General features: G+C 33.5%; 1 long non-coding RNA gene across 3 annotated transcripts in view; it reads right to left on the reverse strand.

Annotated features, from left to right (window-relative positions):
- LOC143665340 (uncharacterized) overlaps nt 1–19,347 on the reverse strand; it is an 80,064-nt gene that overhangs the window by 1,484 nt on the left and 59,233 nt on the right. For all 3 annotated transcript variants that reach the window (XR_013166889.1, XR_013166891.1, XR_013166890.1), the window contains 5 exons: nt 18,266–18,317; nt 14,804–14,845; nt 14,149–14,231; nt 13,291–13,352; nt 2,505–2,641 (listed from right to left, as the gene is read on the reverse strand). This is a non-coding gene — a long non-coding RNA (uncharacterized LOC143665340). The remainder of the gene's footprint in view (nt 1–2,504; nt 2,642–13,290; nt 13,353–14,148; nt 14,232–14,803; nt 14,846–18,265; nt 18,318–19,347) is intronic.

Genomic DNA, 19,347 nt, shown 5'->3' on the forward strand with positions numbered 1-19,347 from the left:
GGTCACATTATGTTCTTTAGTGCTTCAATTGGAAAATTCTGATATGTTCCTGAAATTTTCTTCACCCACAGAGATTTTCTTACCTCAAATTTTGTTTTTAATCTTAAGGAACACGAGACAAAAAGTGGGTCTTTGTTTTAATACCCAGCAGTAGATAAGCTGTTGACACATTTATCCATGCCCATTTGAAGAAACTGAAACATGTTGGAAGTATAATAGCCACAAAAAGAATTGCTTAACCATTTGACTAACAGGATTCAGTAAGGGGAAAATGTTGGTTTTCCTCACTAGGAAGTTAAGGTATCATAGAATAAATTCCTTCTAAAATCTCCTATTTTTAGGTAGTTTAAAAGTAGAGCTTAGTGCAGTTAAACAAGTCGAAGCTCACTTTGGAGATCGGCTGTAACTGTTTTGCTTACTAATTAAACAAAAGACTTTCCACAAAGGCTTTTGGATAGCCCGCATGTACCTTTCTTTCAATTAGCAAAAGGTACCTTCTCTGGCAAAGCAGCCTGCTGCATGTTCAGCTTGATGAGCTTTGTCTTTATCTGAAATAGAAAAAGGGACACCTAACCAGGTGCATGGTGTGGCAAGCAGAATGGGAGCTAAATTTTCTTGCCCCTTACCCATGTGTCTGTGTTTCCTTGTACAGTGAACAAACTGTAGAATCATTTGTGGGGGACCTGCTTTCTATTGATATCCAAAGTTACAGGAAATTGTTCATTGCTTTCCATCACTCGTCAATAGTCTACATATAGTCTGTTTTTTAAGACTCTACTTTGTTTTCAAATAGAATTTAAGAACACAATATGGAGAAACTTCTGATTAAAGAGAAGTTCTCTGTGGAGTACACCCAAATGCTCATTATTTGCCAGATTCAACTTTGTTACTCTTAGAGAATGAATTGATTTACCCAAACTTGGTTTGCTTATTTAACCATACAAGGAGAAAGCCTTTGAAGGAAAACTACCTTTGGTGGTTCCTGTGAATCTGCACTCTCATTTTGGAGTCATAGCTCAAAAACAGTGAGTTCCCCCACTAAGCATCTTTTCAAAATATTGAGCAATGCATTCTTCTATAAATCCCCTCTTAATATATGATCTGAACTATTCAAAAGATGTTTATGGCACTGTATTTACGTAATTTCTTTTGAAAATTATGTAAACAAGCTGCTAAAATGTATTTTATGACACAAATTCTTTCATTATAATATATCCCTTGTCAGATTAGATTATTTTACTTATGAAACTTTATTTAAACTTCATGATTAGTTGTAAAAGACAGTTGGTTGAAAAATACATCAACTTAGCATCCAGGTAGAGGCTCTTAATGACAATTTCTTAATACAAAAACTGTCAAGTGTTATTAATTGGAAATAAATAACATTCCATATATCTCACTGTAATTCCCTTCATTCACTATTTATATTATGACCTGGAATTCGGTTCATCTTGGAATAGGTTTCCAATTTACAGCTTTTCATCAGCTTTCCAAAAACAGCTTATAAGAAAAATGAAATTCTACAAGATAAATGAGACTGTTAATCCCAAACTATAATTTTACACATGCTTGGTATGTTTTTGTGCCTGAGTAGGCATGTGCATGTAGAGGTGTGTGAATGTATATGTATATGCAGGCATCCCCCCCACACATTTGTACGAGAGATGGTCGTGGTGATTCTGTGTAAGCTAGATTCTCCGAGTCCATATACCCTCTTGTCAATGGTTTAGAGAGGAAGTTTCTTTAGAATCAACCATTTGGAAATAAAAGTATTAATTTGATGTTATCCTTAATTTATCAATGTTTCCTTCTTTTGTGTGGAGAACACCTTCCCACTTACAGGTAAAGTCATTTATATTATTGGGAAAAGAACACCTGCTAAGTGCATGTGTGATGTTTTGGACGTGTTTTCAAGAGAGGTAGTTGAGGAAAACTGAAAATTGTACATTTAGAAATCTGAGATCACTTTTTCCTGGACCAATCATAGAAGTAATCCCACCTGCGGGCCAGGAGAGGCAAACCCTTGGCGCATGATTGCTCCATTTTTGGAGCAAGTTAGATATTCTCTGTTCCTGTGGTTATAGTAATTTAATGGTGGATCTAAATCAGAAGTAACACAGTCCAGGAATAATCCAGTTATATTTACCATAGCACATAGTTAGGATGTAAAGAAAAATATCTGCCTGATTCTATCATGTACAGATCAGATCTAAGCATAGAGCATTAAATATTCAATGAATGAATAAAAAACATTATTTTGTGGGAAATGGGTGTACAGAAAGGAGGTATGAGAAATCTGGATGGGAAAAGTTATATAATAATTTCTCCTTTGTGAGAACGTTATTCTCCCAAAGAATATTCATAGAGTTTAGTGAGAAATACCAAGAAACCACATAAAAATAACCAAGTTATTCATACTAACTTAGGTTTGGCAAGAAACCCAGACAGCTGAGGTAGAATTCACAATGAATTGAATATATTGCCCTAAATATACCCTAGCTCACCTTGATTTGCTTTATCAGTATAATTATTTTGCCACCCTTTGCCACTTTTCTTCTTTAGAACAGGAACAAATCAGGGGAGAACAGGAAAAGAAGAATCAAATAGCATTGCAACTCATTTATGATGCCAATATATCTTGCTGAAATAAAGAGAAAAGGATCTTTTAACGCTGTATCTAATTAAGTTATTGTCACAAAATTACTTTTCTTTACTTTGTGGACAAATGGAAAAAGAACCTCTTAGAAGTTACATGAAAATAGGTGATAAGTATCTAAAGACATAGTTTTAAGAATCTTTACTTATATCTGTATACAACATGAATTTCCTCCTCAGTTTCAGTCTAAAACCAAAGAGTTAAATTACCCACATTGTCCAATGATTGATATTATGTGATGCTTTCTATTCAGCTTCTTGTTCTGAGATTGTGTAGCAAAGTTCCAATTCTGATCCACTTAGGATAGAGGTGAAAAATTGCATTTTAAAAAAATCTGGATAAGTATTGATATATTTTGGCTGAACTCTCACCTTAACACTATGTACTATAAAGGCTGTTTTACAATATAACATCCTCCTGTGCAATTTCAGAATAAACTTCTCTTTTTGCCAGTTGCCTTTTAAAACGAAATCGATCTCTTTGTTTAACTTGTTAAGTATTCGTCCCGATAAGAAAGCAGATGATTTGTATATTATTCTTATTTTCTATATATGTTTGCAATATAACACAATTCCATTAAATAGCAGTTAAAGAATAATCTTTCCTTTCCTCAATGGTAGAGTACAAGGATAATGAAAAGCATGTTCTAAGAAAACAGCCACACCGATAACAAGCCATAAAACATAGAAGGACCCAGTGAAATCATTCTGAAACAAAAAACTGATAAAAGCTAGACATTTTTCAAAGAATGCATTTCCAATGTACAGATGATGCTTTATGCTTAACAAGAGTCTTTTAAAAAAGTGTAAGTGATAGATTTTTCTAAATTGTAACATGTTCTTAAGTCTCAATAGACTGTACTATGTACAAATGTGAACAGTGCAAATGTACTTTCCTGCTTTCTTTTACAGGCAATAGATGACCATAGGAATTGACAAGGATAGAGGACCTGCATTTATTTAAATGTGGGTTTTAAAAATCAGCTTTTTGAAAATTTATGGAAGAGACAGAATTAAAGATAAATCGATCCATTCCATACTCTCTTTCTAAAGTCTGCATTTAACAAGGAGTCCGACGTTCTTTAATGGAGGCCCATCCCACTAATAATGCACTCTATGCTTTTACCAGCCAAATAATGCCATACACTAAAGCTTCAGTACAGAATGATATCCAGCCTTGCACCAGCCCCTCAGATTGTCCAGGACATCTCAACAAACACGTGAAATGCTACCAAACCCAAGCCGCCACTTCACATGATTTATGATGTCATTAATGTCAAGCTATCAGTGGACAAGAGTAAAAGAGACAACAGCAAAGCTGACTAAAAACAAATAGTTTTGATTAAACTCAAGGACGTTCAGTACAGCTTTCAGCAAAAAGGCATTCATCATTTCCAAAGCCGACCTTGTTTTTTTTTTTTTCCCTCCCCTCTTCAGTTTTAAAATCCTAAATGCAAATGTAATGCACATTGGCATTCTCGCAGACTTTTTAAATCCTGTTGAAGCTGTGTCCACTCTTTAAGTCAAAATGAATGAAATGAAAGCTGCAGCGTCTTTTTCTATGGGGCTGATTGAGTAGCTAATTGACCCTTTTCCTTAAACTCTCCCTTCCCCTCTCCTTTTATTTCCCTGAAGAATTCTGTCACTCTCCTAAATCATTTCAAAAAACTAGGCTTCTTTCTCTCTCGCATCTCTTTCTATGCCATTTTTATATTCCAAAGAAAAAAGAATAAACATTGGAAATAATGAGAAAGATAAAAACATATATGAAGTGAGAGAAGCAAATTATTTTCATGTAAACATTTCTGACTCAGTTCTAGACCCTGTTTTTTAGAAACACAGCCATGTCATTCTTCTGAGTACTCGTATGCTTATATTTCTTGTAATATGTGGGCATAATGCTCCTAAATCTGATGTGGGCCTTATTTCAAACACTCCAATTTCTTTTACATGAGAACTAAAATATAAATATGTAAAGGAGAAACAAATGATATTTCAGAGATTTGGTTCTTTGTCAACGTCCAGTTGGGCCAATCACCTCAGGAAATCTTATTTCATGTCTTTGTAAAAGCTGCCATAACTCATTCAAACAACAGGAGGAAACTAATAGTTCGTGCTTTATGATTGTATTTTAAAAAGCTGTCAGTAACCATGTTTTTTTTTTCTTAAGGAAATAAGGTTTTCCATTAAATTACAAATTTTAAACAATGATATTTGGCCCATGTATTTCTGAAATCTTTATGAGCAAAGATTAAAATAAAATATTTTATTCTAAGAATTATTTTATTTTGTTAGCATTTTGCATTTCAAAACTATTAGATTTATCAACAGACATTAGCTTTCACAGACATTAGCATAAATTAAATTATATCTCAGTGTCAGTACAAAATATTAAATTATAGCATGTCAACCTTAAACATGTATTAAATATTTTTTAAATCAATATCTCATAAGACTTAAAAGTATCAGTATTTTTAATGACTACAGCATTCTGAAATGCTGCCCATTTTTAGCTTATCATTTGCTTATATACACTTAAACACATTCTTTCTAAAATTAGTTGCATTTACTCTGATTAACAAAAATTTTCTTTGGAGTTTTTACATGGGAAATAAGACAGACTTTTATAAGTATTAACTGTGTATGAGAACATTTGTAATATCACCCTTGGAGAATAATAAACAGATACTAGAGTTTGAAATTCTGACATAGTTTACAGAACAATAATCCAAACATCTGTTATAATGACAAGGGATTTGAACAGAATAGAGAGTACATGGGAAAGCTATGCTACTTTCAGTACAGTTATAACGCTAAATCAAAGCATTGCAGCTCAAGGCAGCTTGCTGCTAATATAAACAATTTCTACATATTCCTGGGCCACAAGCCAGATCTCAGGATTCAGTTACAAGCACGAGGTCAAGAGGGAATCAACAGTATGAAATTACTGCTTATGAATCAAAAGAATAAATGGATAATTAAATATGAAAACAAATTAGAAGGTATACTCTTACTTAACTCATCCGATGAATTTGTCGAGCAATCTTATGCATGGAATCTGTTGCAGGACCGGTAGATGCTTTAATGTGTTTATTGATTGAACATGAGCTATTAGCATTTTCCTTGAGTCAGACACTGCATATCAGTTTTTCTAAATATATATTTGATTTCATAAGAAAATCTAACATCTAATCATAATCACAAGATAAATGTCTTCGTAGAAGAAAAGAAATGATGCTGAAAAATTATACACTAATTATATAAGCCAGTGTCTTTAAACTTGAACTTTTAGGAGACACAACGTTTTGTGGAAATTAATCTCAAGTGTCAAGTGGTCTATGCACACTTTTGTTACTATCTGCGTGACCTTGGCCATATTACTTAGCCTCTTTAGGGCCTAATTTCCTATAAAATAGGGATTAGATTAGATAGGCTATAAGATACTTTGCAGCATCCACAAATGAACAGAAAAGACACAAACCAAAAATAAAAAAATACCCCAAAACTGCAATATATGAATTGATTGATATATCTGAAAAAAAACTACAATGGATGGAATATTTGGAGTTAAAGTTTCTAACAGATTTCTCAGCCTAACAATGTATCTGGCTTCAGATAGGAGTAAAAACAATGTCATTAGGTATTTGTTAGAGTGAATTCTATGTTTTTGTTTAGCAGCTACCTGAGTGTTCTCTTATGGAGGAAAACGTTTCTAAAATCGACATCAAACTTGAAAGAAAAGAAAATAGTTGAAAATAAATAATGGTAAAACTTGAAAAAAAAGGAATGATATGTTTTACTTTTTACTATATTAAAATGAAGAGTAAAAACATTTTGAGATCAAAATATACAAACTTTACTTTGCCCAGAAGACATTTATGAAGGTTACATTTCCAGAATGGAGGCGAACACTTAGAGAACAGGAGCAGTGTTTGTGGTCAGGACTGAAGGAGGAAATTTAACAGATGGAGTTTATGATAGGAAATATTGCACATTAGTTTGAAATATTTCAACTAGATTTCATCAGAATAGTGTAGAGTTTCAGATATACCATCAAGTCAAATATCATAATCCTAAATTTTTACATTTCAAAATGAAGTCAATCTAAAGTAAAAAAAAAAAGGTTAAATTATAGGAAAACTAATTATTAAAATTTAATGATGTTTTGCATTTATTCTGAAATATTGAAAGGCATTAATTATGAAAATGGATGGTCTTCAGTTCTGGTAATAACATAGACACACATCAATTTTCTCTCTCACTGAATGCAGCTGACCTCCATGGATAGATTTCATGAGGACCATATGAGAACGTTGAAAAGTAGATATCACCAGGCAGGCTTGGGAAGAAAATCAGAATTTGAAGTACTATTAAACTGACAGTGAGTTTACCTTTGTTTTTTGCCTCAGGTATCTCTTGGCCAGGACTCAGTGCTATTCCAAAACTAGAAGTGAAGTTTGTGGTTCAGAGACAGAGAGATCAAAGAGAAACCTTCAAGTTCTGGCTTGAGTTGCAGAAAAGGGACCTCAAAAAGTTCTCAGAAAATGGGAGAAATCTCTTTTTTAAACACTCTCTATCCTCTCTCTCTCTGTTATCTTGCATTCCATACTTGAGTTGTCTCACAACCAAAACTCAGAGAGGGATAAAATTTCTTTCCCTTCAGCGGAGGTACTCCTACCACTTGACTCCAGAAGCAGTACAATAACAGGAGGGGATAGTTACGGACCATAGGTACCAAAAAGCAGAGCTCAGTGGACTGGATAATACCAGTAAGATTATAAAGATGAAATATCTGAGGACAACAACACTATAAAATTGTTTATTAATTTCTGGGTTAACTACTAACCTAAACAAACATGAATTTAATCATAATTAACATACCAAAGACTTTGAGAACTGAGCTCTAGTCAGGTTTCATATTGACCGCTGGATGGTGGACTGCAAAGCCTTTGAAAACTGAACTGACATTGGAACCACAGTCTATAGAATATAAAAAAGAAAATTATCAATATTCTTCATCAGATATAAACAAGGTACGAAGCCTGATAATTTAAATTTCCATGGGGCCAAACAAAAAACTTGGCATATGAAGAACCATGGAAATCTCAATTCAAATGGAAAAATAAAATTAAGAGAGGCCAATGACAGGATGTCAGGCTATTGGAATAATCTGCAAGGACTTTAAAGAGTGATATAAGAATGTTCCAAAGGGCAATTGCAAACACTCTTGAAATAAGTATTAAAATAGAAAACATCAGCAAAGAAATAGAAGATATAAAGAAGAAACACTTATAAGCATATACACACTGTACTTACTAACTTATATGATACACACTGTACTTACTAACTTATATGCACCTAAATACATGAAATAAAAACTGACAGAACTAGGGGAGAAATAGACTATTCGTTAATAATATTGCCAAAAGAATTAATGTTATACTCTACCTCACACCATATGCAAAAATTAACTCAAAATGGGTCATAGATCTAAGTTTAAGGGCTAAATCTATAAAACCCTAAGGAAAATACAGGAATCTTTATGAACTTGTGTTAGGCAAGTTCAAGAGATAGCACAGGAGACAAAAGAAAAAACTGAATTATATCAAATTCAGAACTTTTTGTGCTGCAAATGAAACCACTATGGAAGTGAAAGACAATCCACAGGATAGGAGAAAATATTGCCACCCAAAGAAAATGACACATTACCTAGAAGGGAAAGAATATTTGAATGACTACAGATCTCTCTTCAGCAACCATGGATGCCAGGAGGAAATGGCACAAGACTTTTAAAGAATTCTATATCTAAGGATAATATCCTTTTTAAATGAGTATAATACAAACATTCTCACATGAACGAAAACTAAGAGAATTCAGAGTCATCAGACTTGCTCTAAACCAACTGCTAAAGTTAGTTTTTAAGACAGAAGGGAAATGAGATGAGAATGGAACTTGGAACAACTTAAGGAAGACCAGCAGAAATAGTAATCATGCAGGTAAATATAATATATTCTTCTCCTCCTCCTCTTAAGTTATTCAAAATATGTTGGTAAAGTAGTAAAATACCAATTCTAAATAAACAGTGTATACATAAGCATACATTTTAATTCCTATGGGATCCTATAAAATTTGCACTTAGCCCAGAGCCTGCCCTTGGAAAGGAAAATTGCACTTAGAAATATAGTCAAAATCACAATGGCCAAATTAAAATGAAATCTAAGAAATGCTTAAATAATTCAAAAGCGGTGGGGAATGAGCAGAAGAATGATGACATAAAATAATTAATAAAATTGTATACAAATAGAAACATAATAACTATATGAAGTGCAAATGGATAAAACACATCAATCGAGAGAAAAAATATTATATTGAATTAAGAAATGAGCCAACTATATGTCTATAGCTAAATATTTAGAAAAAATTTACTTCAGATATAATAATATGATTGTGTAAAAGTAAAAGTATGAAAAATATACAAAGACAAATCAAGGGAAAGATGGAGAGGCTTTACTACATAAAATAGTCTTTTATTAGAGAAAATAGTCTTCCATGATAAAAAGTTATCAGGGATAAAGAGGAGCATTTCCCATTGCTAGACGGGTTAATTCACCAGGAAGATATGGCAATACTAAATATGTGTGCACCTAACAACAAAGCTTCGAAATACACAAAGAAAAAAACTGATGGAACTGAAAGGAGCAACAGACAAATCCAAATTTATTCAACACTCCTCTCTTAGTAATAAATAGACTATTAGACAGAAGGTCAGCAAGGATATAGAAAAGCTGAGCAGCATACTAAACTACTGGGATCTAATTGAAATTTTCGAACACTCCACCAAACAACAGCAGGATATCATTCTTTGAAACAGGCACATGGAACATCCACCATGATAGGTTGTGTCATAAAACAAATATTATGCATTTTGAAAGAACTGAAAAAATACAAAGTATGATTTCTCTGAAGAAGGAAATTAAAGTAAAAACCAATAATAAAAAATCACAGAGAAATGGATATCTCTTTTTATGAAGAAGTTCTAGAAAAGAACTTCGGCTTAGAAGATGGTTTTATAAATAATATGAGCAAGAGAAGAAGAGCTAAGTTCTAATGATGATATAATGGAGAGTTTGTTGCAGATTAGAAAAAAATTGTCAGAAGGAAAAGCAGCAAGGAATAACTGATTATTTGTGTGTGTGTATGCATATGTGTATGTGTGTATCTTGTATCTCACATATTTCCTGAAATAGATATGAAATGGTATAATAAAAGATGAGTTAATGATAGCAGAATAGGAATAATTGCAAATGTGTACCAGATCAGTTCTGATCTTCCCTGAGGCCGAAGATGTAAAAGGAAATAGTGTCCTAATGCGTTTTGCTATTTAGGTTATGCTACAGGTATAAGTGAATGTGATTGATGAATAACCTCAGGTTTAAAGGTCCTCTAATGGTTGCTAAGCTAATATATTTGCCTGAAGGACTAATATAAGTCTAATGAAATAACACTATCATATCAAATCCTTACACTATCTCTTCAAGTTACTAACTTACTAATACTTCAACTTTTAGGGTGACAGATAACTATAGTGTACAAATACTAAGTATGTAATATAAATGAAATAGTTAGTAAACACACCATGTAAGCATGTCTCAGACCAAAATATTGTACATGATCTTTAGAGACCTCTTAAATATATCCTCAGCCTCAGTCAATAGCACCCTCTTCATCCTTCAAACAGCTATTATTCTGACTTGTATCACTAGAGATTAATTTTAGTCTGTTTTCAAACTTTATAAAAATGGAATCATACAGGGTGTACTCTTTTGTGTTTGCATTCATTTACTCAAGATTTTTTTTTGTGACATTAATCACAGACTTTTTATTGGATGTCACAGAATTTTGTGTTATTCATTACATATTTATTCTAAAAATAGCAGAATTAATGTACTTATTCTACAGTTGATAATTGGTGCTATTTCCAACTTGGGACATAATGTTACTATAAACATTTTGGAATGTTTTATTTTTCAGTTGGATATATTGGTAGAAATATCAATTAATGGGACACCAGGTGTGATTATATTTAGATTTTCAAAATTGTTATACTGAGTTACATTTCCTTAAAGATTGTATGAAAGTTAAAGCAATTCCTCATTCTTACTAACATTTGCTGTTGCCAGTTTTGTACTATTTTGTTTTCTCTTTTACCCATTATGTTGGGTAAGTAGTTGTAGTTCATGGGATTTTAGTTTCATTTTATGATGAACCAATGATCCAATGATGTTGAAACCACTTTCATATACTTATTAGATAGTTGCCTATCTTTTGATGAAGTAACTTTTGTAAGGCCTTTGAAAAATCATTTTCAATTCTGTTATCTGTCTTCCTTTTATGGATTCATATGAGAGCCTAATATAGTCTGGTTCCAACTCTTTTGTCACCTATATTCATTGTAAATAATTTTTATATTCTGTTACTTGCCCTCTTAGTTGCTTAATTGTGTCTTTTGATAAGAGAATGTTCTTAATGTTAGTGAAATTTTATCTTAATTGTTTGATTCAATTTATCAATCTTGTACTCATTGTAATCATTTTTGTGACCCTTCCCAACCCAAGGTCATGGAAATATTTTCCCATGTTTTCTTTTTAGGTTTAAGAAAAAATCTAGAATTAATTTTTTGTTTAATTTGTTAGTGGTCAAAATTCATTCTTTACCATAAAGATATATTATTGATCTAGCATTATATATTTTCCATTATGATTTATAAATATGATTGGCAGAATATAGAAAAATAATTTTGTACATTGACTATATATTTAGTAAAATATTAATGCTACGCTTATTTGTAGGTTTTTTTTATTGTTTACATACAAATCATGTTGTCTACAAATAGATTTCTTTTTTTCTCACTCAACTCTGCCATTTATTCTATTTATGCCTTATTTCATTACCTTTTTACTGGCTAGAATTAGAGTCTAAATGTTGAATTGAAGAAATAGTGAGATCAAACATGCTTCTCTCATACTCAATCTCAGGAGGAGAGTTTCTCAATATTCTATTATGAAAAATGAGGTGTGCAAATAAATTTGTATGCACTTTCAATCAGATCAGAACTTCTCTTCAGATTTTGTGCTTCAAGCCAAGAATGAGGAACTTGGATGGGACTGATTCTTCAACCTCATAAACTAAAGCCAGGGGAGAAAATGAAACAATAGATTTCAGATATCAGAAATTAGGAAACTCAGGAGAGTGATCTATGCGAGAGTAGGAAAAAAATGAGGTGAGTATTGTTTCAGCTTAAATGCTTGGAGAGAATTTCAGAATAAATTGCAGATGTAGGACTCTGTACACCTGAAAGAGATGGAGTGGGAAGTTTGGAAACAGAAAGGTGTGGTTAAATTTTGCAAGGCATAGCACCGTAAGTGAAAAGTTAGAGAGAGGAAGAAAGAGACCCCTCAAGACTTCAGCTAAATCCTTATCAGCATAGGTGTGTGAAGACATTACCAAGGCTAGGGGAAAAATAACCCCCCAAAACAGAAGAAAAAACAGTCAACAGAGTCCACACATGGCTGAGAATGGATCTGTCCTAACAAGTCAGAACACAAAATTTCATAATTCATGAGCCTTCTTGTAGAGTACTCTGAAGAGTATTGCCTCAGTAATAAGGAGAAATCTGCTGTAAAATAAAGGCTTTTCTGGTCTCTCTAAAAAAGTTTAGAAGCAAGATTAAAAATGATCAACTATTTCCAGGTAACTAAACTGCATTACAGAACAAAGCTCAAGAATGTTTGAAGAAATAGAAAATTAGCTAGTTTTCCATAAGGTAAAATTCACAATGTCTGGCATCTAATGAAAATTACTTGGTATGCAAAGAAGAAGGAAAATGTGACCCAAAATGGGGAGAAATACCAATAAATTAAAATGACCTAGAAATGACATAGATGACAAGGGTATGAAGACAGCAATTATAACTACATAACAAAATTTTATTTAACCTAATATACCTAATAGTGCCTCGCAAAAAGAGGGATGTAAGAAAGCAAACATGTTTGGAGAAATAATGGTCAAAATATTCCTAATTTGATGAAAACTGTTAATCTAAGAAGTTTAACAAACCAAAAGCTCATTATATATGAAGATTACACTAAACAACATAAAACTCAAAGTGCTGAATGCAACCAAATCAAAAGTGGTCAGTAAAACGCCACCTAGCATGCTGAGGAACAAAGAAAAAGTGACGATAGACTTCTCATTAGAAGGAATGAAAGCTAGAATACATTGAAAGAACTTCTTTAAAATACTAAAAGAAATGCTCTGACATGTAAAGCCCTTAGAAGTTTCCATTGTTGTCCTTACAGCAAGAAAAAGTTGAACAAACTGAAAAGTATTGACTCTTCTTGAACCCATCAGAGAACTGAGGTCACAGGGAAAATTGTCAACTCAAAAGTCAGGGAGTCTGGAGTATCCACACAGTTATGGCTGATATCTGCATAGCTGGAGCAGAAGACGCTGGAGCAATAAACCCATGAGAACACTTAAATTGCAATTTTGATGAATTACTGTAGTCCTCCATGCAAGTGGTGAACTCTTACTGGGTGCAGTCTTTGGGGGACCCCCCGCTTTCATGGGTTTTACCTCCAGGAATGTCAACAGGTTCTCATGGTGAAGATCCAAGAAATGTCCTCTTGTAGCTCTGGCTAGGGAAGAAGAAGAGTAATCGTTGTGAAATAACAAAAGTCTACTGTCAAGGGAAAAAGACTCTTTCCAGAGCCAAGTCCAAAATAAGGAAAGGAAATTCCTCTGCACTCCAGTTCCTTCTAGCATTCCTGTCTCACTGAAGGGGCAAAAACTAATTAAGAAACAGTTGTGACTATCACAGACCAGGACCTCAGGCCCACTAAAAGACTGAGATAAAATTATAAGATTATAGAATGATTCTCCCCCTTGACACTTTACTGCCACATCAACAGGGCTTTAGTAGAATAGCAGAAAGAGTTTCAAGACACAGATGATCTCAGAGAAGGAGTACACGGAGAAGCTCACAGTCAGGAGGAGCAACAAAAACAGGGCATTAGTGGAATTTAAAGACTCTGGAGCCTACAGCAAAAGCAAATATTAAATACAGCACAATTCCTAGTCAGATGAACATAAAACATCATACTAAAGGTCTATTATATCAGTTCCTATTACAATACAATCTGACATGTCAAGAACCCAACAAGAATTACAAGCTATGCTAAAAGACAACAAAACAATACACTAATAGATTGAAGAGATAAAGTAAGCTTTAGAGCTGGACTCAGATATCATTTAGTTCTTGCAATTATTACACATGAATTTAAAAAAAACATGAAAAGTACATTAAAGATTGCAATGGAAAAATATACAATAACAAAATTAGATTATTAATGTAACAAGAGATGGAAATTCTAAAAAAAAAGAACCAAAAGGAAGTGCTGGAAATTACAAACACTCTACAGAAATGAGCAATACCTTTGGTGGGCTCATCAGTAGACTGGACATGGTTGAGGAAAGACTCAGTGGGTGTGAAGATAAATCAATCGCAATCTTGCAGTCTGAAATGCAAACATTAAAAAAATGAGAAAAATGCAGTACATCTAACAATGTTGAGAGAATGTCAAAAGGTGTAATATAACGTAATGGGAAGGAAAACAAAGCAGAATAAATATTTGAAACAATAAAGTCAGGGACATCCCAAAATTTCTTTAATAACTTAGATGAAATGGATCAATTCCTTTAAGGACACAAAATTCCAAATAATGCCCAAGAAGGAATAGATTATCTAAATTAGACTATATTTAGTAAAGATATTGAATTGATAAGAAATTATTTACCAAAAGAACAAACACTAGGCTGAAATGGTTTCACAAGGATGAAATAATATCAGTTCTCCATATTTTCTTCCAGGAAATAGAAGCAGAGGGATTGCTTCCTAACTCATTCTGAGGCCAGCATTACTGCCGTACCAAAACCAGATAACAAAATTACACAAGACTAAAACTACAGATCAATAGGTCTCATGAACATGGATACAAAGATTATCAGCAAAATATTATCAAATTGAATGCAATCATGTATAGAAGAATCACAAACCAAATAGGATTTATTCCACATATGAAAGGCTTACCTAGGTCAACATCTGATTGATGAAATCTACCACAGCAACAGACTAAAGAAGGAAAAACATGTGATGCTATCAATTTGACATTGAACAAATCATTTGATAAATTCAAATACCCATTCATGATAAAAATTTATCAAAAAAGTAGGTAGAGGGAAGCTACTGAAACTTTATAAAGAACACATACAACAAACACGTACACACATCTAAAAATATTTCTCTCTATATCCACTTGTATCTATATTAAGCTAAAAATGGGTCATACTGATGTCTTCAATGCTAAGTGGATCTTCCTGGTTCCATCCAATCTCCTTAATTTTCTTTTTGCATGGGCAGGCACCAGGACTTGAGCCCAGGTCTTGGGCATGACAGGTGAGTACTCTACCTGCTGAGCCACTGTGGCCTGCCCTCAATTTCCTTTTCATATCTTCTACATGGAAATAAAGCATGCTTTTCTGTTTCTATAACACTCTACTTATTGGAAGTAATCCAAAGTGAATGCCCAAGCATTCATGAAAAAACAGTTGGTTTGATTGGGGTTGTTTAGGTAATTTAAACATTTCTGGGATAATTGACTTCAGGGATGAGAAATAATTCTCATTTTACATGCCAATTGTAATGGATTAGTAGTAATTGCCTACAAAATTGTGCTATGTGGTATTTTGAAGCCAGTCAAAATACTCAGTGGGAAAAAGTTCCATAAGCAGTGAGATTCATCTGTCTGAAACAGAGCTTTAATAGTGTAGCTCTGTATGTTGCATCTTTGGCCACTGGCACAGAGCATAAATTAATTATTTTTAAATATATGGTAATATGGTTTTCCATAGGCTGGTCTTATTTTAAACTTTCTAGTTTAGCTAGCAAGTCCCCCAAATTAACTAATTAATTAATAATATATGATTATTTATTTATATATATAATTTCAACTTAATTTTGGTCCTATGAAAAAAACTCCTTTAATTTCCAGTAACTGATGCTCTTTCTACCAATATTAGCAATCTTTGTTTATCCTGCATATGTTTAACTTGTATTCTCCACAGGCTTATATATGTTGTATTTTGCATTTGGATTATATTCCCATTAGCCTTACAAAATTTTAGGGTAAAAATAGTCAATCTGAAAAGTGTTTAGATAGATTTGATATCTGGAAATTCAGATTAAATGGTCAGAATTAATTCAGGGAGCTCTATTCAAAACCAAACAACCTCTTCAAAAAAATATTGAAAGCACCAAACACTGCGTGGTATGAATTCTTCCTTACCTGTCTGATCTTTTAACTACTAGTTTAGGACTAAAGGTGGCTATAATTTTCATCTTACATGCTGATTCTGATTGAGTAGCAGCGTCATTCTGGAGGTTAAGGTTGGTAAGGAGTCTGGGGCCATGCTGAAACTCAGTAGGAAAGAGCACTGTGGTTAAATTTCATGTAAATATCTACCATGGGCTCAGGAGGTGGGAGCAGTGCCCCTTTCAGAAATGGGAGAGAGCTAGAAAGGCTCCTTTAAAGAGCAGGAGAACTGATTCATCAGGAACTATCAAGGGTCACAAAAAAGCTTGAAGGTATTGAGTAAATGGCGACAGAAAATATACCCAATGAAAATAAAGGAAACAATCCGGCTTTATTTTTAATATTTTTCTTGGAGTCAGCTTGGAATGATATGTTCTGGGTCTCATGACTCAGTCGTGAATGTGCATGTCATAATGGATTTATAAAGCAGCCTTAGACTTCCAGTGCTGGATAAATTCCTTTGCCCTGGTGAGATTTATGGACTATTCAAAACCATGAATAGTTTTCTCATTACTACAGATGATTAAAACTTAGTCATCAGCTTGTACAGCCAGACAAATACCCCAGACTTAAAAGGAACAAGGCCAAAGAAAAACTAAGGTTTAAGTGGCATGACTGCAAACTTTAAATTGTGTTTGATGGATCTGGATTAAATATCACTTTAGAGGGTGCCTCCTCTATTCCAGAAAAAATTACTTGAGAAGAAATATTTGTTAGAATGATTTTTCAGATTGTCTCTTTTATCATTACAGCAATATCTCAAAATTAACTACAGGGAAAAGTCAAAATACAAACTTGTCCTTGCAGTTCAGAATATATTTTGACCAAGAACAAGGTTTCAATGTTTTAAGAGCCAGAAGGTTCATAAATTTAGGGAATATGATGGCCTGAAATGCATTTTTAAGCAACAATATTTTCCCCTGAATTAAAATCTTTAATTTTCATTTTTATTTGCATATGATTTATAGATTTCCTTGAAAAATTTTTATAGTTTTTTATTAACTAAGATGGAACAAACAAATTATTATCTAAGCATAGTAGGAAAAAAATTGCAGTTGATGTGTTCATCATTTTAATTAGGCATAACGTGACAAAGCACATGTAACAATTAAGCCTTCTCTACATTAGTGGTGACATTAACTTACAAGGGCTAAGTTGGCATTTAAGGCAGGTACTAATTTAATACTAGGCATATGCTACAACTGAAATAATCTTAGTATCAAACTGTTAGTATATATAAAATAAAGTGCCTCCTTTATGCAATGAAAACTACTAATTGGCAATCAATTCATGTTGGGTTTATGGCACACAAACTTGTCACCAATCAAATGAACCTTGCCAGGTTAAAAGGAAAAAAAAGTTTTGTGAATTTAAAAAATATTCAGAGATGCCTCGTATACAACAATTATTGAAGGCTCAGTCTAAATGCCCTTGGTTAAGTATACATAGGACAAACACATAGGGCAGTAGAAAGAGAGCGATGTTTTAGGATTGATATACAGTGAATGGCTTTGCATGAAAAATTAAGATTCTCTTGAAACTACCTTAAATAAAGCATCCTGCTTATGATAGAGATGGATCGCCTGCTCTCATAAATCTGGCATTTTAACTGAACAAGTTATGAATATGCGTGACAGAACGATTTAACTGTATGCCTCATCCCCCCTCACTATAGGGACTAAATAATTAGTCTTTCAGTTAATCTTCATTACCATTGTCATCTTCCACCTTGTCCTTTGCAAACAAGATTGAAATAGAAGGATGTCTAGAAATTCATATTGAGAAGTATGAGGGCTGTAAGCCATTCATATGACAAAGGTGCTTGGGAGAGACAGCAAAAGTTATCCCATCTAATCTATAGATACACCCATGTTAAATTGATTAAAATTTCAAAGGAGATTTCTGCAAATGGTAATGCTGATGGATAGTCTAGAGACAGCAAAGGGTAAGATGAAATACAGGCCAGGAAGTAGCACTAAATTGTATTTCACATTCCTTTTGCCTCTCTACTGATCCCTGTTCCCCTTCCTTTCTGCCACATCTACCTATGACTTCAATACTGTGGCATGGAAATTGGTCCTTGGAAAGGAGCTTATGTGATCTAAACTAAAGTCATGGATATGCTTTCGGATCCACTCACAGGTTCAGTAAGAGAAAAACACAGGCAGATTGAAACTTACCCTGAGGAGTGCAGTCCTCCATCCCTGGGAGCAAAACCTTAGTTGGTATATTCTTGACAGGCAAATCATCAGCAGTGAAAAAGAAGTCCATAGTTGAAAAAATGGAAATTAAATCCTGTTAATTTAGCACTTCCTAGGCACTAGCAATTTGATTTCATGTTGTCTAATTCCTGCCACAGTGGTGCTCTATGGTAAAGTAACTTTTTCAAGGTATTTGCAGTTTTGTGGTAGAACATGCTTGGAATTCTGCTTTCATTTTAAAACAAAATGATCAGATGGTCATATTTGTTTGGAGTGCATCTCAATTTTTTTCATTGTTGTTGGTGAATCAAGGAGGGGAAAGGGGGTACCAAGAAAAAATAAGCAGCGTGGAAAAAAAGCAAAAGGAAAGTGAGCCAAAAATATACTTTATTAAGAGGACTATAGTGTTTACTTAAGATTAAATTCTTTGCCTATAATTATGCTTGCAATAAGCAGTATATGGGCAGGCCATGGTGGTTCAGTAGGCAGAGTTCTTGCCTGCCATGCCGGAGACCTGGGTTCGTTTCCCAGTGCCCGCCCATACAAAACAAAACAAAACAAACAAACAAACAAAATAGGCATTATATTCATTAAAAAAATTCTCTTGGTTCTTGCCTGGTTAGGAACCACAACATTTCTGTTTAGGCAAGGTGTATCGATCTTAGCTCTGGTTTCACTGAAGCGAGTCTATTGGTTAAATACTATAGTTTCATTCATTTCTTATTCACAGACAGCTCTTCTTTGGATGGCCTGTGAGTTCCATTACCTTGGCCAGGTAATAACCGTCATTATTTCTTTGCAAGAGCACATAAATGGAAGCTTCATTGATATTCAAGAAGAGGGAATTTTCCCAGTGAAATTTAGAGATTTCACCTTTCTGTCAATAACATATTCAAGAAAGTTTTGTTTCCAACATTTTCACGTAACCTGAGCCACTTATTATTCAATACTTTCTTTCAGGACCTAGTGTCTAAATCAAGCAAGAACATCTTGTATTGTCACCAAGTGATGAATTTATTTGTGAAAGAAAGAAGGTTGCTCTTTTGTTTTTCATTGAGACA

This window comes from Tamandua tetradactyla, chromosome 21 (genome assembly GCF_023851605.1).
Source record: "Tamandua tetradactyla isolate mTamTet1 chromosome 21, mTamTet1.pri, whole genome shotgun sequence".
Classification (NCBI taxonomy): domain Eukaryota; kingdom Metazoa; phylum Chordata; class Mammalia; order Pilosa; family Myrmecophagidae; genus Tamandua; species Tamandua tetradactyla.